The sequence below is a fragment of the Megascapheus bottae genome, chromosome 3 (genome assembly GCF_031878675.1).
Source record: "Megascapheus bottae isolate mThoBot1 chromosome 3, mThoBot2.hap1, whole genome shotgun sequence".
NCBI lineage: Eukaryota > Metazoa > Chordata > Mammalia > Rodentia > Geomyidae > Megascapheus > Megascapheus bottae.
This window is the reverse complement of record NC_143511.1, coordinates 59,277,951-59,301,092: the sequence shown is the minus strand read 5'-3', so window position 1 is coordinate 59,301,092 and position 23,142 is coordinate 59,277,951. Positions and strand designations below refer to the sequence as shown.

General features: G+C 45.2%; 1 protein-coding gene and 1 pseudogene across 4 annotated transcripts in view; one reads left to right on the top strand and one right to left on the bottom strand.

Moving 5' to 3' along the window:
• Phf24 (PHD finger protein 24) overlaps positions 1-23,142 on the bottom strand; it is a 169,286-nt gene that overhangs the window by 111,145 nt on the left and 34,999 nt on the right. The gene's annotated exons all lie outside the window — the stretch shown is intronic.
• LOC150065574 (protein SPATA31F1-like) lies at positions 1,029-21,571 on the top strand (annotated as a pseudogene).

Here is a 23,142-nt window from a genome sequence, read left to right as displayed (position 1 = left end):
CTCAAAGAAACATTTTAATGATGTCTAAAGATAACAATTTGACTAAAACAAGAAGGGTATGAATGCACATCTATTAAGAAGTTAAACTAGAATTCAGATTGGATTCCAGAAATTCTTATTTATTTGGCATTCTCGCTAAGTGAACTTAGAGGTTTTCAAGTCCAGTGCCCTCTGCTGTGATTTAAATATGGACTGTCTTCTGCTGGCTTGTATTTTGGATGTTTGGTCCCCAGCTGGCAGTGCTATTTTGGGAGGCTGTGGAACTTTGGGAGGTGGAGCTTAACTGGCAGAAGTAGGTCACTGGAGGCATGCCTTTGAAAGTTATACTGGATCCTGTCTGGTTTTCTCTTCCTGGGCTTCTGGTCCAAAGCTAGGTAAGTTCTTTTTGCTCCACCTTGATTCCACCACCAGGATGTTCTTTCTCACCATGAAACCAGAAACAAGAATCCATACACTGAACCCTTTAAAACCAGGAGACAAAGCAATTTTTTTCTCCCTTTTAGTGATTTCTGACAGCTGTGTGGTCCCAGCATTGATAAAAGTAAAACCTTTTTCTACTTTCTGGAATCAGCAGAGAAAAAAAAGCTAGGAAACTTGTGAGGTGTGTGTGTGTGTGTGTGTGTGTGTGTGTGTGTGTGTGTGTGTGTGTGTTGTATACTGGGGCTTTAGACTATTCCTTGGTATGTTCTACTCAGAGAGTTGGTGCTTTACCACCTGAGTTACACCTATTTCCAGCTTTTTTGCTGGTTAACTGGAGATGGGAGTCCAGAGGACTTTTCTGCCTAGGCTAGCTCTAAACCATGTTCCTCAGATCTCAGCCTCCTGAATAGGCAGGGTTACAGGAGCGAAGCACAAGTGCCTGCTTGTGAAGATCTCAGCCTGGAAGAGTGCACGCAACTTAATGGCCACCTTCTTTCCTGACCACTTGTCAATGTCATTGTACACAGCCCCAGACACATTGTCCGGGACGCATACGTCTTGGACAGCATCCAGATCGTGGGCCGCATCCAAACAGTTGTGTTGTCATCATGACTTTTTCTGGAGGAAGCAACAGGCACCCCGTATCCACTGCCCAGCACAGAAGCTTCCTGGCTGCCTGCAGCTCTCCCAGCGCTAGAGGGCAGCGTGAATACGAGGACGGTAGCCTAGATCAGCCTTGGCAAAAAGCAAGACCCTATCTCAAAACCATAGCATAAAAAGGCAAACATGGGCATGGTGGCTCACACCTGTAATCCTAGCTCCTCAGGAGGCTGAGATCTGAGGATTGCGGTTCAAAGCCAACCCGGGCACTAAAGTCCATCAGACTCTTTTTTTTTTAAGCTAATAACAAGAACATTTTATTAAGGCATAAGTCATGCACTGACCTGCTTCCAACTATACCCAAAGCTAAATGATGCAGCAGGTAAATTCCTGACAAAGCAAGTCAAAGGACTATTGTTCTAAGCAGACCCAATTCTGAAAAGAAACACTTAGCAAAAGAGGTTCCTAGCAGAAATCTCAAAGACATCTTATAGCAGGCAATCTCTAATCTTTATTTAATCAATGGTTTTCAATATCTACACCATCTGATTTTTTGTGTGTTGAACCATAAGAAAAGGCCAAAAATAAAGATAAATATGAAGGATGAGAATTTGTTGGCTGTGAGGAAATGCAAGAAGCATGTACAAGAGGGTAGAAAGTGAAAAGAATTTTGAGGCAAATTATGGTATGTCTAGGTGATGATACTGATGAGCACTTAGTCTGGGAAGCACACAGTTGTTTAGAATACTACATTTGTTATTTCATCAAAATCTACAGTAAGTACACTGTAAGTAGAAAAATTATTAAGCAACTTTTTGTCTATACAATGTTTTTTCTTTTCTTTCTTTCTTTCTCTCTTACTTTTGTTGTTTTCTCTTTTAAAGTAGCATTGAAAGAAGAAAGCTTTCTTTTTTTATTGTAATTAGTAAAAGGGTTACATGATATTTGCCAGATAGGAGGTGCATTAATTCACATACATTGATACCCTTTCACATGTCTTGGTACCCATTACCCTCGCCCCCCCACCCCCCCGTCCATCAGACTCTTAATCTCCAATTGACCACCAGAAAACGGGAAATGGCGCTGTGGCTCAAGGGATAGGGCAGTAGCCTTAAGTTGAAGAGCTCAGGAACAGCATCCAAGCAGAGTGCAAGCCCCATGACTGACCAAAAAATATATATTAAAAAAAAGGCAAACATGGCTCAGGTAGTAGAATGCCTGCCTTAGAAGTGACAGTTTAAACCCCCAGTACCATATATATATATAACATATATTTGCATATATGTAGTAAAGAGAGAGAAAGAAAACAAGTAGGCAAGAACTAATGGTAGCTAAGAGAGGGGTGGAAACTCACAGAAACATGACAGTATGCACGCTTAAGGAAACTGTGAACTTCCAGGATGGCTGTGCTGGTCACAAAATAGTGGTAAAACAAAGATTTGAACTCAAACTTACTTAATTCCAAGGAAAACATACCTAATTACCACAGTGTTTGGTGAGAGCTGATAGCTACATAAGACAGTGTTTGCTGTGAGTCCTCAGAATATGAAGGATCCTTCTTTCTAACCCTCAAAATGGCTCCCCTCTCCCTTGGATTGAATCCCAGGCTTTGTGTATCTCAAGTAAGTGTTCTTATGCTGAGCTACACCCCTCAGCACTAGGAATACACACTGTCTCTCTCTCTCTCTCTCTCTCTCTCTCTCTCTCTCTCTCTCTCTCTCTCTCTCTCTCTCTCTCTCTCTCCTTCTCTCTGACATCAATTAGTTGTATAAGAAGGTTTCCTTTTACCATGTCCATTTATTCCCAGAGTGCACCTTATTGTGATCTTCCACCTCCATTTTTCTCCTTCCCCCTTCCCAAATCAGTCTTACCAAGTTTCCTTGAGGATTCTCATCTCTGAATTAGAGTTTATGATTCAAGTTTTTATTCCAAGCTACAAGGAGTTTCTAGGGTCTTCCCATTAACCCTAATCTCTGAAATATACTAAGTTTTCATGGTGAACATATAAATTTTAACATCACAGGCGTCACTTCTTAGTGATGGCCTGTGGGATAACCGAGTCTGTGTACAGATCTGTAGCCATCATTCTCATGTAGCACTTACAAGGCTCATTAACACAGAATTCAGGTAAAGTCACGCTGAATGGGACTGGAGCAGAACTCACTGAGTGCACCTAAAGTAAGCAGGCAGCGGAAGCAGTTGGCTTCCATCAAGAGTAAAAACCATTACTTAGTTTTACTCCACGTTTCTACTGTTTGGATGAAATATACATGTGTGAATGAGCTACAAAATAGGAATTATCCGATGCTGGTGATTTTGTATTAAAGTGTTCTGATGTTTACAGTGAATGGTAAAGTTCAGGGAAAATGCTTAAAGTTCTCCTTTTTCTTCTTTTTAAACCAAGGATTTAACATTTGCTATTGGACCAAGCAAATATTGTAGGCAGTCCTGTTTTCAAAAAGATTCCCAGGTATTCTTATGTAAGGGCAAGGCTGGGAACAGCTGGAGCAGATGACCTTATAAAGTCCCAGTCCCTGAGACTGGAGGGAACTAGGAGAATGGGGTGGGAAGATGCTGCCCCCTAGTGTCGATGGCTGCAATCTAGCGCTATCTACTATACTGCTACATGGTGTACTAACCTGTTTTTGAATACTGGCAATAGTATTGCCTCTTAGTATTCGGAGACTTCCTGTCTGCTTCCCTGCAAATTTTAGCTTTGGTTGTTAACAACCATGCACCTATATTTTAGAAAACGTGTTGGTGTTGAATGGTAGTAAAGTCCCTAGCACTTTGGTGCATCTTAGGTGCTCACTCGTTTATTCTGAGACACAGTGAAGCAAGATCACATCAGTCAACCTGTGAAAAAGATCTAGTAACCTTGCTAAATGTTCTTAATTTTTAATAGTTTTTACCTAGAGATTGTTTTGGATAGAACTCGGATAATCTGTGAATTGTAGGTGCTATCTTTCCTCCTTCCCAATCCTTAATCCTCTTCTTTTTCATGATGTACATTGGCTAGAAACTCCACCTCCAGAATACTACATATTGACTGTAGAACAGGGTAGTAAATATATCTGTCTTATCATCAGCTCAGAGGTAAAGCTCTCCACCTTTGTCCATTAAAAAGTCATTCCTTACATGGGAAGGGGTAACAGTGTTCAAGAAGTAATGTACCCACTACCTCATGAATGTAACTGTAACCCTGACAACAAAATTTTTGTTTTTTGGGTTTTTTTTTTTTTTGCCAGTCCTGGGGCTTGAACTCAGAGCCTGGGCACTGTCCTTGGACACTTTTTGCTTAAGGCTAGGGCTCTGCCACTTGAGCCACAGCTCTACTTCTGGCTTTTTCTGTGTATGTGGTAGTGAGGAATCAAACCCAGGGCTTTGTGCATGCTAGGGACACACTTTACACTAGACTATGCTCCTAGCCTGGTTTGTTTTTTTTTTCACCAGTCCTGGGGCTTGAACTCAGGGCCTGAGCACTGTCATTGGACACTTTTTGCTCAAGGTTAGTGCTCTGCCACCTGAGCCACAGCACCACTTCTGGCTTTTTCCATGTATTTGGTACCAAAGAATCGAACCCAGGGCTTCATGCATGCGAGGTAAGCACTCTACCACTAGGCTACACTCCCAGCCCCTGACAATTAAAAAAATTGGGTGGTTTTTCTTTTTCTTTTTTTTTTTTTTGGTACTGGGGATCAAACCCAGGACATTGCACTTGCTAGGCAAGCACTTTGCCACTGAGCTTTATCCCAGCTCTCCAACAATAAAATTTTTCAAAAGAAGTCATTCCTTGGTATACATAGAGGAATTGTTCCAGGACTTTCCTGAAGAAAACAAACTGATGATGTTTAAGTTCCTTAATTATTTGCATATAACTTACTATTGTCTATAACAAACATTCTCCTTTGTTCTTTAATAATCCTAGATTACTAACAATACTTGATATAAATACTATCTAAATAGCTATTGTGCTGTATTGTTTAGGGGACAACAAAAGAAAGCCAGCCTGATAGAATTGCAGCTCAGTAGTAGAATGCTAGCCTAGCAAGAATACGGCCCTGAGTTCAAGGTCTCAGTACCCCCCCACCCCAAAAAAATACAACCTATACATTTCAGTATAGATTAAAATTGTTATAATATTTTCTATCAGTGCTTGGTTGCATCTGGGGATTCTCTTTTCTTTTTCCGTTTGTTTGGGTTTTTTTTTTTTGCCAGTCCTGGGACTTGAACTCAGGGCCTGAGCAGTCCCTGAGATTCTTTTGCTCAGAGCTGGCACTCTACTACTCAAGCCACAGTTCTGGCTTTTTGGGGGTTTGAGGGGGAAGTTTATTGGAAACAATAGTCTCACAGACTTTACTTCCCAGGCTGGCTTTGAACTGTGATCTTCAGATCTCAGCTTCCTGGTTAGCTAGGATTATAGTCATAAACTACTGGTGCCTAGCTTGATCCGTTTTTTTTCTATTTATTGATTGAGAAAAGTTTTTGTAATGAATGGCTATTTAATGTTATCATATCATTTTTCTATTTTTGTCAATATAGATTTTGTCATATGATTTTTCTTTCTGATCTTCTCACGTAAATTGCATTAGTTGCTTTTTCTATGTTAAACTTGCCTTGTGCTCCTGAAATAAACTCAGTTTGGTCATAGTGTGTTATTTCAATGTGTCATTGAATTTGGTTGAAGAATATTTTGTGTAGGCTTGTAATACCTATTGTCCTAAATGAAATTAGCTTGTAATTTTCCTTTCTCATATTATGGTTATCATGTTTATGGTACCTTATGGCTGGTACCTGAATTAGAGACATTGATAATCCAGATTACCATTGTTTAATCAGACACTGAAAGGATTCAGAATAGAGTTACTCTTTGAGAGGAATTCTTCTTTCCAACTTATTTACTGGTATGGTCCAGACCATTAGAATGAACCAAAGTTCTTGGTAGTTAATAGAGTCCTTCTTCTCTTATTCAGGGACCAAGTTCCCGTTTCTGTTCTCTCTCTTCAAAGGATTCGTCCATTTTTCTGCTCTTCAGCCTCTTAGTTCTTGTCACTAGCTTTAAGGTTGAAGGACAAGTGCTAGGTTTATCTTGATTAGCTTCCATTCTCACCCAAGTTTTGGCCTTGTAATATCTCACTGCTATGGCAGCCTTACAATGTCTTTTAACAGATTTTTAAATTTTGTATTAACATTAACTAGTTACATAAGGGTATCTCATTTGATATGCCCGCATGTATGTTACACAGATTTAAAATTTTTTATTTTGTCAATCTTTTCTAGTTGTTAGGAGCAGAAAGGGTTATCTGAATCAACTTAATCTATCATTGGACTGAAAATTAATAAGTTAACTTCCAAATTTTTTTAATTGTGGAGATTCAGAAAAATGAAAGAACATACTCATAAGTTAACTCCCAAACAAACACAGCTATTAGTCTGGGGAAGATTGAGGTGTGGTTTGGTTTGTTTTGGTTGGTTGGTTTTTCTTTTTTCTTTTTTCTTTTTTTTTTTTTTTTTTTTTTGCCAGTCCTGGGCTTGAGCTCAGGGCCTGAGCACTGTCCTTGGACTTTCTCAAGGCTAGAGCTCTACCACTTGAGCCTCAGCACCACTTCCGGCTTTTTTCTATGTATGTGGTACCGAGGAATCGAACCTGGGTCTTCATGCATGCTAGGCAAGCACTTTAACCACTAGGCCAAACTCCCGGCCTGGTTGGTTTTTCTTTTAAGACAAGGTTTTGCTACAGTTGAGGGGGTGGATAAAGTAGGTGGCAGTGATGAGATGCATTGCAGTCATAAACTGTCATATTGAATTATAACCCCTTTGTACAATTACCCAAAGATAATAAAACTATCTGGACAGCAGTGGCTCACACATGTGATCCTAACTACTTAGGAGTCTGAGATCTGTGGGTCATGGTTCAAAGCCAGCCCAGAAAGAAAAGTCTGAGAGATTCTTTTTGCTTGAAATTAGGGCCTGAACACTGTCCTTGGACTTTTCTCAAAGCTGGAGCTCTACCACTTGAACCACAGCACCACTTCCAGCTTCTTCTACATACATGGTACCAAGGAATCAAACCTGGGTCTTCGTGCATACTAGGCGAGCACTTTATCACTAGGCCAAAAACCCCAGGCCCATGTGAGACTCTTATCTCCAACAGATTACTCAGAAAAAGCTGGAAGTGGCCCTGTGGCTCAAGTGGTAGAGTGCTATAAAGAAGCTCAGAGATAGTGCCCAGGCCTTGAGTTCAAGCCCCAGTACCAGTAAATAATAATAATAATAATAATAATAATAATAATAATAATGTCATCTTTTTATTAAATAGTAGTAGTAGTAGTCTTGAACAAAAAAAAGAAAACAGGTCTTGCTACAGACCTTAGCCTACTAGCAAACTTATCATCCTTCTTGCCTCTGTCTTCCAAATGCTAGGATTGAGAGAATATATTGATTGATTTTCTCTTTGGCACATTTTTATGCAGTTATGCTCATGGTGCTCAAACAATTACACATGCTGTTTTTTCCCATAACCTTATCCTAATCAGTATTTTACCAGCTGCTACTTACTGTAAATATTATTTTTCCCCAAAAAGCTAATAAATTCTCCTCTTTTTTCCCAAGAGAATCAGCATCTATTTCATACACTTCAGAACTAGCCAATAAAGAGAAGTTGATGGATGGGTGGAAAGGAAAGTAGGCCTCTAGCCTTTCTGCTGGGCTTCCTGGTCATACCTCACAGTCTTGAGCAATGGAGCTTTGAATCCAAGAAACAAGGTATGGTGGGAAAGAGAGGGAAGGCCTGATTCGAATTAAAATATTCCAGCATTGGGCCGGAAGTTTGACCTAGTGGTAGAGTGCTTGCCTAGCATTCATGAAGACGTGGGTTCAATTCCTCCAGTATAACATACATAGAAAAAGCTAAAAGTGGTGCTGTTGCTCAAGTGGTAGAGCACTAGCCTTGAGAATGCCAAAGGACAGCACTCAGGCCCTGAATTAAAGTCCTAGGACTGGCAATTAAAAACAACAACAACAAAACAATACTCCAGCAAGGAAGCCTGATACTCAGCCCATTTTAACCCCTTTTTGATCTTAGCTGTGGGTCATGGAGCAAGTCTAACAGCTGACTGATTTCCCTAATTCCTCCTCTGTGTCTATGTGCTTTGTACACCGGCCATCGTCTGTGCAATCATGCTAACAATGATACCCACTTCTGCCCAAGCCAGCTAAGTTGTTGATGACCTCTCCTCTCTTATGCTAAAGTCTTCCTGTCAAGTTGTAATGAATCTCTGGTTTCTTGCTAAACATCTGCCTGTCTGCTATTGGAACCGATTATTCATGAGTAGCATGTCACATGGACCTGGAGGAAAGCAAACCTTTCCAAGTCATGACAGATACTAACCCTCCTCCATTTACTTGGAACAAAGATTACCTGATCTTGGTGAGATTACCTGATCTTGGCAAGATCTGTTCCTTAGAATAGCAGAGCCGAGTTTCACAATTTTCTAATGTTCCAGTACTCCGGTGTCTATTCCAACATACATGCTGGAACATGAATCTTTTCCAGAAAACATGTGCGATGAAATTGAGTAGAAGTGACATGCCATAAATTAATCATCTTTTTCATCAAATAAAACATTTGCAGATTTTGGTACAATATTATTTAATAGCACATCTCCAAAGTTATATTGCTTCTAGGATTTTTGGCTTAGTATGTGACATAAATTTAGAATTTTACCTTGCTCTTATTTCTTCTATTTATTCTCCCTCCCCCCCGCTCTCTCTCTTTGCTTCTGGGATTCCAATTTCATACATTTGTCTTATTTCTCAGCTAGGAGATTTGCCCAAGGAGAAGCTGAGAAACCCCAGAAATTGCTTGCTATCATAAAAAGGTGATTTCTTACTCTTCACAGTTTCCCAACTCCCAACCTGGTCCATGAGGAATTCTTGGCCTGGCATGGGCCAGAGATAAGGAGAGGGATAATGCTTGGGAACAAGGTAAACAGTTGTGTGTGTGGTGAGGGTGGGGTGGGTTATCCTACTTAACTGGCTGAGAGGTTGACCTGTTCAGATGTCTTAGGAGGAAAAAGCCAGTCACCCAGTTCTCCTCTATGCTAGGGTCACAGTAGCTCTACAGTTCAGGATTCAACTAGTGTATAATTCACAAAAGAAATTATATGGTTGAAACTCAGCCAGGAGACCCATTATCCAGCCAAGAGAATGGATTTCGCATAATGAAGTCATCTTTATGGGGGTCAGGAGTTTGGCCTAGTGATAGAGTGCTTGCCTAGCATGCACGAATACTGGGTTCCATTCTTTGGTTCCACATACATAGAAAAATAAATAAAATTGGTGCTGTGGTTCAAGTGGTAGAGCCTTGAGAAAGTCCAAGGACTGTGCTCAGGCCCTGGGTTAAAGCCCTGTGGGCAAAAAAGAAAAAGAAGTTATTTTTAACTGCTAGCTAGGCTCTTTCAAGGGCAGAGTCCTAAGTCTGGCTGGACTTCGCTGACATTGTCTTCTTGGTCTGACTTTAGGGGTTACTTCCCAGGCCTCACACTTCCAGACACCTGACATCTTATTCTTAAGACTTCTCCAGAATGGGACTGATTCTTAATGTACTGGGTACAGCAGCATGAGTATCTACTGCTTCTCAGAAGGAGCTCATTTTCCACAGTGTAGGCCTAGAGAACCTGTAGGACTGAGAACGGCACAGTATCCCTGGCCACACTCTCTCCATTATTAACAGTTGCCATGTTTCCCTCCCCAGCCAGGGCTGGCTTCCTCGAGAGAAAAGCGTGCGGCAGCTCCTGTGTGCAGATCACCACTGCAAAGTCTGCAATAAGGTGGCACTGGAGATTCAGGAGTTGCTGAAGGCTGACACCATCCAATTTTCCGCCACTTTCCTGGGGTTATCTGACATGAAGAGGTTGCCCAGGTCAAGTGGGTCTTTTGAGCAGAATCTGGAGCTTCATTCCCAGAAATCTGGAGATAGTTCACTGGCAACTGGAACCCCAAGACAAACACAACTAACAAAACAGTTAGCTCCGCCAAAGCTTGCAGCCAGCATCCAAGAATCATCTCTAACTGGGGCAGGACATTCAATTGTCAGAGATGTCCCTGACCTCAGAGACTGGGGCTTCTTCTAGGCTTGAGGAAACTGTGGTTATAGTCAATGAGCAGGAAACCCAGATCACCCCTCACTATGTCCAGGGAAACAAACAACACTACCATGTAAAGAACCAAGATTCTTTTCCACTGCTGAACCCAAGGATCACTAACTGGACACTTCCTATGGCCTTGCATACTCAGTCAGTCCTCCCTCCCTACCTGCCATTCCTCTGTCCTGAAGACCTGAGGCTTCTCCACGTACATCTAAAGAAAAGGGGATCCTCTTCCAGAAATAGGGGCTCCCCAGACATGTAGAAAACTCTCCAAGGGACCTTATGCCAGATACAACTTCATTTTGCCAATCTAGAAAACATCTACAGCCTTTCTCCTGCCCAAATAGTACTTTTGTTTTTGTGGGTCATGGGGCTTGAACTCGGCCTGGGTGCTGTCTCTGAGCTCTTCAGCTCAAGGCTACCCCTTACCCTTGAGCCAAGCCCCACTTTTCTAGAGGTTAATTGGAGATAAGAATCTCAGGTCCTTTTGTGCCCAGGCTGGCTTTGAACCCTGAACCTCAGATCTCAGCCACCTAAGCAGCTAGGATTACAGGCATGAGCCACCGGACCCAGATCCAAATAGTATTTCTAATGTCACTACTGACAAAACTGGGACCATATCCTACCCATCTTGCCATTCATGTTTGGCTGACCAGCACACACAGACCCTCTGGGTTTTCTAGGTGCTCTGTTACAAGCCTGGGAAAAAGAGACCAACAAAACCAAAATTAGAAGGTAAGACCCTTGCCCTGTAGAGCAGGGGCACTAATCGGTGGCCACTGTCCTCTGCCTGAAAGACAGACTCATAACTCAAGGAGCACCCTGTGCCGAAGATACCACCAGCTGTTCTGTGGCCTACACAGTGAGTCTCTGGTTGCCACCATGGAAGGCCCTCAACATCTCTCCAAAACTACGTCCAAGCCTCCCTTGAAGGATCTCCATCTCTTCAAAGACCTCCCCTACCTCCCCTTGCTGAGTCAGCCCTGCCTTGAGTCCACCCAGCCCTCTTCCTCACCTTGTCCAAAGGGGGAATCTCCAACCCAGCACGGAGAGGTTCCGCTCACCATCCCATTTCTGACACTGGCTGAATGTAAAACCTTGGAATGGCACCTGCTACAGAGGCAACTCCAGCTTCAGTGGGGCCTGCCAGCTGCCTTCCATAGATCTCAGCATGCCCAGAGCCCCATGCAGTGTGAACTGTGTAACAAAGCCCAGTCTCTCAAGATTCAGAAAACCTTACGGACAGAGAGGCTCTCGATCCTCACCAGAGAACTCATCTTCTTCCCAGAGCATGCCCGCAGGCTACTGGGATTCCACCTCCAGAAACACCTGATTCACCTTCGCTGGGGGCTGCCCGAGAAGATCCAGAAGTCCATCCAGCTGCTCCTTTCCTCCCCTGGCCAGCAGCCCCTGTCCTGGAGCAGCGGAGCCCCACCCAGCCTGAGCATCTCCCAGCCCCGGGCCCCAGAGGCCAGAGGAGATGGTTGTGTCTTCTCCCCCATGATTTCACAAGTGCCCGTCCCCATGCCATGTTTTTTTTGTACAAGCTCAGGCAATGTTGCAAAGCCACATTGACTCCAAAAGTGGGCAGATCCACCAGGGCAAGGTCCCTGACCTTGTATACAGTTCCTGGGAATGCAGAATTCCTGGGGTGCTAGCAATGGCTTCCCTTCCCTGCTGCAAGGGCAGCTCCTGGAACAGAAAGCAGCAAGTGAGCCTGATCTACATCCCAAAATGCTGTCCTGTGAGCCAATGGCCCTCGGCCTGCAGCCACGCTCCTTATCAAATACTACCACTAACCACCATAAGCTGTTCCAAACCCTGCCCGAGGAAATCAATGGAAAACTGGTGACAACTTCACGGCATGAGTATCTGGCCTTCCTGTCAGGACTCCCTGCTCTTTACTATGTGGCTCTCTCTCGAGTCAAATACCCAGCAAGCACTAACCAATCGATCATCAGAGATGGTGCCTACACCTATTAAAATCCTACCAGAGCCTTTGGCTCAGATGCTCTCATTTGAAGCCTCATTCAAGAGGCCTGGGTCATGCATTCAAGATAACAAAACTTGGGAAGAAACTGAAGAAAAGTCCCAGCCTGAAGTGCAGGTGGAAGCAGAAACTGAAACAGGATCTCCAGAGGGACATATTTGTTCTTCTAGCTCCTCATTCAAAGTATGTATACTTGCTAAATTAAATTTCCACCTGAAGAAAAAGGTCCTGGAAATACAACTGGGAATTCCTGAAGGTGCAAGGAAGTCCAGGAAACAAAATGCAGCAGTTCCAGAGAACAAATCCACACAGGAATTTCTTCAGAGTAAGAAACACCAAGGAAACACCGTCTTCCAGAAACTGCCCACCCCAGCAGACCCCCCTCCTGCCCCAGCTTCAGAAAAGCAGGCCACTGAGCTAGAGGCAACGCAGCACACGCACCCTGAAAGTCTGAAAGCAGTGCCCCCCCAGGATGTTGCCCCCTGGGTCTCCAAGCACCCCCAGCCCGTTGGGGGCATGACTGAAGCTCAAGTGCTTTGTGTTCAGGATCAAAGCAGTGTGAGCAACCCCAGCCAGGAGGAACCTGGGAGCCCTGGGAAAAGCAAGGACTCAGCCCATGTGCCCATGCTGGCAGGAAAGAAAGAGGACCCTGAGAAGCTCGAGGCTGTAGGAGACTATGGAGGAGGAGATGCAGGGCTCGGGCTCTCCTTGGCCACTGAGGAGGTTCAGCCACTGAACTTCCAGGCCAAAGTTCAGAGGCCAGATGGGATACTTCTGAACAAGATACCCCAAGGCTCCTGGCGATGGATATATGGCTTTCATCCTGTGAATGTCTGTCAACATGGCCCTCAGGGTCACCCACACCCTAGGGTCCTAAAGTCAACTCCTAGAGGAAGAGAATCTGAGCTTGACTTGCCGCACAGGCAAGCCAAGCCAAATGGCATCCTCTCACCTGAAAGGGCCCCCAACAATGCCCAGCCTGCGGTGGCCCAGGCTTCCCAGGGCCAGCCTTTTCCCGACCAACCAACTCAGGATCAGCCTCTGCAGAGCCCATCCTGCAAAAGTCAGGACTTGAAGGGAGGGCATCAAGCTAGAGCGTTTAGACCCAGGCCATAACACTAGGACATGTCAAGTCCAGTCACATCCCTGTAGATCAAATAGAGACATGAAGGACAGACATTTTCTCTGGCATCCAGAGAAAGACAACACTTTAGTGTACTTCAGCCATCTTCCACACTACAGACATTTCCCTTGGATTTAGCAGGGAGAATGGGATAAGGAGTGATGTCACAGGTGTTTTCTGGGGTGGTTAGAGATGGTCTGATAATCCATTGTCTCAGGATTAGTTGGGTGGAGTGGAAGAGACCTAAGCAACCTCATTTTACTTGAGACCTCAACCCCATTTTACTTGAGATCGCTTTCTGAGACTAAACCCCCATCCACTGCAGTCCTATAGAGAGCCTTGCACAAACAATTCTCAGAAAGAACAATAGATGGATAGATGAGGGCAAGCTGTCCCATCAATGGATGGATGGATGCTGCTTACTCAGAGCAGTGTCCTGCAGATAGAGAGATGGTATGTTTACCTAAGACAGGATGGCACCACAGGAGGTGTTTCCCTAGGACAGGAGGGCGCCACAGATGGTGTTTGCTTAGGGAAAACCCCTGCAGTTAAGCATATATCTTCCTGGGACACCCACGTGATGCTAACAAATCAGTTAGAAGTATGTCAGCCATGTCAGCCCTTTGACTTAGCCAATGATCCCTTTCGAGTTCTTTCCCGCTTAGTGTTACAGTGTTTTAGAATTATGAATTTCCCACAGTATGTAACAATTACTATGATGTATGCGAAGTCCCTGCTTACCTCAAAGAAGTATATAAAAAGTGCTGTAACCCTAGGCTCGGGGCTCTCAGTGTGCACGAGAGATCAGGCTCGAGCTTGCAATAAAGACTCCTTTGTTTTCACATTGGTTCCAGTCTCTGGTGGTCTTTTGGGTAAGGATTCAGAACTGGAGCATTACAGTGTTGTTACAGTTATGGATTGACACTGGCAGGTTGTTTAGCACTTGGATTGTAAGACAGTCATATAATGACTGCAGAAGAGAATGGCTCAGGGCAAAGGCAGGAGATGCAATACGGAGATTGGGCTGCCAAGCTTTTACGTTGCTCCAAGTTAATTCATGGACCTAAGTAAATCGTTGTGACTCTTCAGCAGAAAATTTATTTTAAGCTTTTCAGATTATGTCTTCAAGAGATGGAAGTTGATCATGGTTGCACATGCTTGTAATGCCAATACAGAGAAGGCTGAAAGGCTGAAGCAGAAAGATCTTTTTTTTTTTTTTTCTGGTCGGTCGTGAGACTTGGATCTCTGGGTCTGGGCATTGTCCCTGAGCTCTTCAGCTCAAGGCTACCACCCTAACTCGTGAGCCACAGCATCACTTCCAGATTTCTGGTAGTTAATTGGAGATAATCGTCTCACTGATTTTTAGTGCCCAGGCTGGTTTTGAACACTGATTCTCAGATCTCAGCCTCCTGAATAGCTAGGATTACAGGTGTGAGCCACCATGTCCGGATCCAGAAGGATCTTGAGTTCAAGCATGGCCTTGGCTGACATAAGACTTTGCCTCAAAAACAACAGAGCCTCAAAGAGAAAGGATCTGGGCATGGTAGCACACACCTGTTATCCTTCCACTCAGGAGGCAGTGGGAGGAGGATCCTAAGCTTGAGGCAAGCCTGGGCTATAGAGAGAGAGAGAAGAAAGAGAGAAAAAGAGAGGAGAGACAGAAAAGAAAAGAGCAATTGGTAATAGAAAATGTAATAAAAGGCCCGGGAGTTTGGCCTAGCGGTTAAAGTGCTTGCCTAGCATGCACAAGGACCCGGGTTCGATTCCTCGGTATCCCACATACACAACCAAGCCGGAAAAGTGGCAGAGACGAGACTGCAACAAGCGACAGAGAGCGAAAGCAAGCAAGCGGAGCCCAACCGAGTGGTGGCCGGAGCGAGCGGGGCCAGAGGGAGCGGGGCCGGAGCGAGCAGGGCCGGAGCGTGCGGGAGCGAGCCAAGCCAGAGCCAGCGAGGCCGGAGCGAGCGGGGCCGGAGCGAGCGGGGCCAGAAAGAGAAGGGGGCCAAAAAAAAAAGAAAATGTAATAAAAGTAGGTGCTCATGGGTCAGGACTATAATCCTAGCTACTCAAGAGGCTGAGATCTGAGGATTTTGTCAAAGCCAGCCCTGGCAGAAAAGTTCCCAAGAGACTTATCTCCAGTCAATCACACAAATACCAGAAATGGATCAGTGACTTAAAGTGATAGAGTGCTAGCCCTGAGCAAAAAGAGCTCAGGGACAGTGCTTAGACCCTGAGTTCAGGCTTTAAGACTAATTAAAAAAGAAAGCGTAATAAATTGATTCAGGAGTAGTGGCTCAGGCCTATAATCTGCACTACTCAGGAAGCTGAGATCTGAAAATCACAGTTCAAAACCAGTCTGGGAAGGAAAGTTCACGAGATGCTTATCTCCAATAAAATACTCAGAAAAAGCTAGAAGGGGTGCTACAGCTCAATTGGTAGAGCACTTAGCCTTGAGCAAAAGAATCTCAAGGAAGGGCCAGGAGTTTGGCCTAGTAGTAAGCGTGCTTGCCTAGCATGCATGAAGACCCGGGTTCAATTCCTTGGTACCACATACATAGAAAAAGCTGGAAGTGGTGCTATGGCTCAAGTGGCAGAATGCTAGCCTTGAGAAAAGCCCAAGGATAGTGCTCAGGCCCTGAGTTTAAGCCCCACGACTAGCAAAAAAAAAAAAAAAAGAATCTCAAGGAACCCAGGTCCTGAGTTCAAGTACCAGGGCTGGCAAAAAAAATGTAAATAAATTCCTTCAAGGAGTTTTGTTCCAACAAAAGTATAACAGTAGACTGGAAGCAGAACATTTAGGCTCAATCTACAAACTACAGAAAAATAGAGAAAAGGAAGGAAAGAAGGAAGGAAGAAAGGAAGGAAGGAAGGAGAAAAAGAAAGAAAGAAAGGAAGGGGGCCAGGAGTTTGGCCTAGTGGTAGAGTGCTTGCCTAGCATGCGCAAATACCCGGGTTCAATTCCTTGGTACCACATACATAGAAAAAAAACCGGAAATACTGCTGAGGCTCAAGTGGTAGAGCTCTAGGCTTCAGAAAGTCCAAGGACAGTGCTCAGGCCCTGAGCCCAAGCCCAGGACTGGCAAAAAAAAAAAAAAAAAAAAAGAAAGGAAGGAAAAGAAGGAAGTAGGAGAAAATATAAGGCAATAGTTCCATGTGTTTTCTACAGTTTGAATACAGCGATGTTGAATATTTGGGAAAGATGCAGTTGAGAGAATTAAATACATGCAGGGAAGAAAGGAAATAACTGGCTGGGCGCAGTGGTTCACACCTGTAATCCTAGCTACTCAGGAAGCTGAGATTTGAGGATCAAGTTTCAAAGCCAGCCCGGGTACAAAAGACCTGAGACTCTTATCTCCAGTTAACCTCTAGAAAACGAGAAGTGGGGCTTGACGCAAGGGTAGGGTGGTAGCCTTGAACTGAAGAGCGCAGGGAAAGTTTAAGCTTCTTCTCACAGAGAGAGAGAGAGAGAGAGAGAGAGAGAGAGAGAGAGAGAGAGAGAGAGAGAGAGAGAGAGAGAGGGAGGGAGGGAGGGAGGGAGGGAGGGAGGGAGGGAGGGAGAGAGAGAGAGAGAGAGAGAGAGAGAGAGAGAGAGAGAGAGAGAGAGAGAGAGAGGAAATAACTGGAACAGAAATAATAGCAATTTCCTCAGTTGAGTGGTCAGTGTTGACTTCAAGCACAGGCAAATGGCTTCTATAGCTGCACAGAATGGGGCTAGAGGCATGGCTCAGCAGCAAAGTAACTAACTGGCAAGCACAAGACCTTGAATTCAAGCTCCAGAACCTATCATGTTGTGTGCCTGATTTTGTTACATGGTAGAAAAAGTCCAGAAGATTTAGTGTTAATGAGAGAGTGCTGTATGAATCAGAAGAAAAGTATATCTTAATTAGTGTGTGGGCAAAGACCCAGAGGCAAAGCCAAACAATGGGTAGCGAAGAGGAATTCTGGAAGTTTCTATTACAGTCTAAGCAGTAGACGGCACTGGGAGAACTTAGATGGACATGAAAAGGTGTCATCCCATCTGGGAAGTGGTAGTTCTTGGAACCCTGGAGCATCAGGGAAAGCTCAGAAGGCATGAAGCCTGAGGAAGAACACAGAAGGGAGACAGAAATAGGGCAGAGGTGCCATCCTAGTGCTAAGTAAGGGATCGGAAAGGATTTGGGAATGAATGAAAGGGAAGAGGGAAACAGGAAGCAGGATGACAAAGAGGCTGTCCAGAGCAGATAGGATGGGCTTCTGTTAATCCCTCAGGGAGTAGGAGGGGGGAGCATGGCAGGAAGTGCTAAGTTCCCTCAGTGCAGAAGGAAAGCCAGGATCAGTCACCATTCCACCAAACCAGGAAGTAGAGTCAGGACTTGCTGAATCTGACAGGAACGCAATATTAGCACAATATTAGCACAATATGTCCACTGCCAGCAGGATGCAGAGAGCTGGCATGGGAAGAAGCAGGGATGGGTCCCTCCCCTGAGGGTGGTGTGTGCATAAAGGATGGGCATCCAGCCCTCGTTGGTCCCTAGGGAAGAGACAGGAGGCCCTGACCTGCTGAGCCAACAATCTCCAGGTGTTTTCCTGAAGCATCAAAGGAGGTCATGTGACAGGCACATCCTCTTTGCATGCTGGGAGTTGGGCAGAGAGTCACAGAGCTGGCAGCCCTGAGGGGTCCTCCAAATGAAGGGAATTGACAAGGACGTGTCACAGTGGCCTCAAGTGGGAAGCTGGGTTAGTGTGCACACATCCTGCCGTAGGGTGGAGCTAGTTCTTCCCATGGACCCCAGGCTTCTGTCAAATACCAATATGGACTCGTATTGTTGACCAAAGCCCCCGCAATGAAGTACTGGGAGAAAAGACATGGGAGTAGAACTAGAACTGAAGCCATCAGGATTGGGAGTCCTTGGCAGAGCCACGGACAAAGAGAAGACTGGATCAAACGATGCTGACAGAGAATGCGATGGGCCCATCCCATAACCGCAGCCCGTTTCATCCTCCACCTTCCTCTACATGCAAGAAAGAAGTTTAAAACACAAAGTTTCATAAAGTTACACTTGCAAGAATTTACAAATCCAGATTTTAGGAGAGACACTTGAAATGTATCAATGCGTGTCTGGAATGGGAGTTTTCCTCTAGCACATGAATGGCCCTAATCTCCTCGTGTTCTTCTTTCGGCCATCCGGTAGGGTACCTCAGAAGTGTCTGGAAGGAATTTCTAAACATGAGTGAACAGACGGGAACAGTATCCCTACACTTGGTTTCAGTGCTACATCATCTTGGACAGAGACCATGACTATGTCATTTTTTCACTGCAGCCCAGGCAGGTAGGGCAAAGAACACAGGATGAACTCGGGAACAAGCCACATTTAGACATTGCTTCCCATAGGATGGAGAATATAGGGTGTGCCTGCTGCTTCACCACCCCACTAAGGCTGAATGCTCACCTGCACTCTGGGACCCATGGCCTAGGCTGGGGCCATGGAAGGTTAAGAATGGTTCCTGTGTCCACATAAAGAGAGGAAAGAGGGGATTCGGATAGTGGAGCATATCTGTGATAGTCACATTTGAGAGACTCAGGGAGGAGGATCAGGGCTCAGGGCTGGCAAGAGTCTATTTTGAAAAAGAAAAAGAAAAGAGAGCCTAGCAATAGTGGCATGTGCCTACCTACTCAGGAAGCTGAGGACTGGAGGATTACGGTAATCCCATGAGGTTCCATCTCCAGTTAACCAGCAAAAAGCTAACCTGGAGTCATGAGTCAAATGGTAGAGTACCAGCTGTTATCAAGCCAGCTAAGGAAGGAAAAATCCTAAGTTTAAGTCCCAGTCTGAGAGGAGAGAGGAAAAAGGAGAAGCAGCAGCAGCACTAGTAGTAGTAGTAGTAGTAGTAGTAGTAGTAGTAGTAATAAAAGATGGGGGAGAAGGGGAGAGAGAGGGGGGACATCCTTGAATTCACTGGGGTATAAGAAGTAAGAGAAACACATCCCTACTAGGTCTGGTTGTGCTTGTAACAGGGCGCCCATTCCCATGACCATAGACTTCAGACCCTGAAGGCTTGGTCTGGATGAGAATATGAGGAGAAGGAGCCTGGGGAAGGGGCCAGAGACAGATCTAGTTTCCAGAAGGGGAGTGAGTGCTGCCAGCTGCCCCCTTTCCTGCCTCATCCTTCTCCTCTACCACATCTTCTCTTGGTGCACAGCCAGGCAAGGCACACACTGGGGGATTTCCAGCGTGCATCGCTTCCAAGGTCGGGCCTGCTCCACAGGCCACAGGGGCAGGGCCCTGGGCAGGCAGCCTGACCCACAGGAATCCAGACCTTGGGAAGGGAAACCTTGGCGGTAAACAGTGCTGGCAGTTGGGGTGTCAGGGAAAGGGGGAAGGCAAAGTGAGAGGCCGGAGCAGAATCACACCCGGAGTCCGTGGGCCATAGAGACAATCAGCCACACAGATACACATGGAAAAAGGTGTAGTCGACTGTGCCACACAGATGTTAATTCAGAGCAGGCACAAAGGTGTACAGGGAACACAGCCACACAGCCTCGTGAACCCCTAGCCTGAGGCACGCTGGAGCAACACAGGCATACCCGTCAGGTTTGCACATACAACTGGCCTAGCCCATTGTGCAGACCCACAGACACAAATGTTGTCCAAATCTATCCCTTAAATCCCTCTCCTCTGTTAAGCACACATCTCCCCAGGCCTGCCTCTCCCTCCTCCAATTCCTGGCTGTCATTTGCATTCTATTAATTAACCCTTGCCACAATCTTGTCTCAATAGCTTGGCTATGTGCTTTTTAAATAATCATAAAAAAAATGTTAAAAGTTCTGAAATAAGGTTTAGGACATAGTTCAAAGAATAGAACTCTTGCTTAGTAAGCACAATATTCTGAGTTCAATCTCCAGTACCACCAAAAAGGGAAAAAAGCTAATTTTATGGCCTTAGTTTTAGCTGGAGATGGTAGCTTATACCTGTAATCCCACAACTCAGGAGACAAGGGTTCAGGAGGACCACAGTTCAAGAGGCCAAGGAAAAAGTTAGCGAGATACTAGCTCAACACAAAAGCTGGGCATGTATCTGTCATCTCAGCTACATGGAAGATGTAAGGAGGATTAAGGTCTAGCCTGGCTCAGACAAAATAGATTATTTCCTACCTTAAAAAATAACTAAAGAAGTCCGGGAGTTTGGCCTAGTGGTAGAGTGCTTGCCTAGCATGCACGAAGACCCAGGTTTGATTCCTCGGTACCACATACATAGAAAGAAGCCAGAAGTGGTTCTGAGGCTCAAGTGGTAGAGCTCTAACCTTGAGAAAGTCCAAGGACAGTGCTCAGGCCCTGAGCTCAAACCCAGGACTGGCAAAAAATAAATAAATAAAAATAAAAAAATAACTAAAGAGTGAAGTGACATTGTGGTTCAAGTGGTAGAGAGAGCTTGCCTTGAGCTGAAGAGCTCAGGGACAGCGCCCAGGCCCAAAGTTCAAGCCCGATGACAAAACAAAAAACAAAAACTAAAGCAATAAGGGAATCAGAACAAAACTAGAGTGAAAAAGCCTCTGCGTAGCAAGCATGAGAGTCTAAGTTTGAAAACCTGAACTGTGGCCTGCAACCATACCACTGTGTAAGTGCCTCATCTCATCTCAGAAACCGAACAGGTTGGTCCACGTTACTACTTGGATAAGAAACCCCAGTACTACCAAAAAAAGAAAGTCTGAAAGTGAGTCCACTGTCTTTTTTAGCAGTCCCATGCTTCATCTTTAAGCCCAAGAACTCCCAACTTACTGAGGGCTCCATGCCTGCCTGGTCCTTATTTTTAGACTAACACAGCAGAAATGAGAGAAGCACAAACCAGACAGACAAACCCAATCCAGGTTATCCAAAAGGGACCATCGAGGTGCCAGGTACCAGTGGACCATACCTGTAATCCTAGTCACTTAGGAGACTGAGTTTTGAGGATTAAGGTTCAAAGCCAGTCTGGACAGATAAATGTGAGAGACTCTTATCTCCAATTAACTAGCAAAAAAAGCAGAAGTATAAGTGTGGCTGAAATGTTACAGCACAAGCCTTGAGTGAAAAAGCTAATCAGGAGCACAAGGCCTTGAGTTCAAGCCTTAGTATGGGTATAAAAGTTAATTTTTTTAAAAACAGGAATCGTCTAGAAACAAGTCCAAAATCCTTAGGCAAGAACCCCCAACAAAGGGCATGACCTCATGTGGCTCTAACTCAAATTATAATTAATGTTAATTAACAGTGACATTCCTATAGCCCTCCACTTAAACCTAACTCCAACTCTGTTCCCACAGACAATTCCATAGGGGACAAAAGGAATAAATAAATGTATCTCAGAAAGATAGGTCTTTACATGGCCAAAGTGAGTTTAACAAAATATTGCAATGTTCCCTCACCCCCAGAGCTGGTTACCTCCCTGTCCCAATGGGATAACTGGAAGAACACTTGTTCCCCTCAAGGTAAAAGCCCCTCCCAAAGGGGCCAGTAACTTCTCGCCTAACTGATCAGCACCAACTCTGCATTCACTTAAGTTCCTCTCCAGATGACCTCAAAGTTCAAAACTTACCGCAAACACAATTTATTGGCCTATCTTAGTCACAACCCTATGTTCAATCAGTGCCCTACTCCATCCCTAACAAAATCTGAACCTGGGTTATGGCAGCTCTCATCCACAGGAGCCCCACAATCCCTCTCTCTAGCCCCTCAAATGCCCTGGGGTTCCAGCTCTGTGCGTACCACTGCTCAAGTTCAGTCTGTATCGACATCAACCCTGCTGTAAGCATATGTCTAACTCTAAACCTAACCCTGGGCTACAGGCTACACATTGGCACATGAACTTCACCCATGCATGAGGGCTGGATCCTTTGCATCCTTCATAACTCCTTGAGGAACAGCTGCACTGTCCATAGGAAATCTTCCTGGAAGGCTCAGTGCTCTGCTGGGAACCCAGGAGCCCCAAAGCGCCCAGGCCCTTTGACCCTTGTTGGATATACAGGCCCATGCGGCCTGGGCCACCCCAAATCCTGTTCCAGGACTAGGCCAGCCCCTGAGCTCAATTTCCCGCCATACCCCTCCTGGTTCTTGTCTGTCAAGCGGGCCGCATCTGCTGCCCTGGAACCCTTGCTGGCAGGAGCGGGCAAGCCTGGGGCTGAAGGGATGTGGGGATTTCCAGATTCTTCTACATCCCCTTTCTCCCCCCACCCCACACACACCTAGACTGTCTCCCCAGCACTGGCCCATGTGCCTGACCCGAGCAGGTGGGCTTGCTGATACCAAGGCAGAGGGAGGCAACAGCAAGCACAGTTCCCTTTCCAGGGGCTCAGCTTGGGCATGTTAGTTGTGTACTTATCATCAACATAGCCACCCTTGGCCTCCTTCACCCCTGGGGATCAGTGCGGCAGGCCTCTGCCCCTTGGCCCCCCAGAGGTTATCCAGCAGAGCCTATGTTTTCTTAGGATCCAAAACTTTGAAGTAGGATTTGTGTCTAGGGTTCAAGCTCCAGACAGGTTGGCTATGTTGATGACCAGCCAGACTTCTACCTCCAGATAACACCCTGTGGCTTTCCCCAAGGCTCGTCACTTAGCTTTTCAGTCCCAGAAGCATGCAGGAAGTTTCGATTTCCCCAGGGTTGAACATCTATCTGTAGCTGTTTTATATCTACAGACTCGAGTTTCAAGGTAGGGTATGGAAACTCGTTCGATGTCAGGAGAGCTTCATGAATGTAGGAAAGGTAGGCAACAGTGAGACCTGAGAGGGCCTTGTACATCACCTGACACAAACATGAGCCCCACTACTTCCTGTGTCATAAGTAAGAGCAAGGGAACAAGATTTGGTGGATACTGAGATTCTTAGAAAAGGAAACAGTAGGATCCCTTCC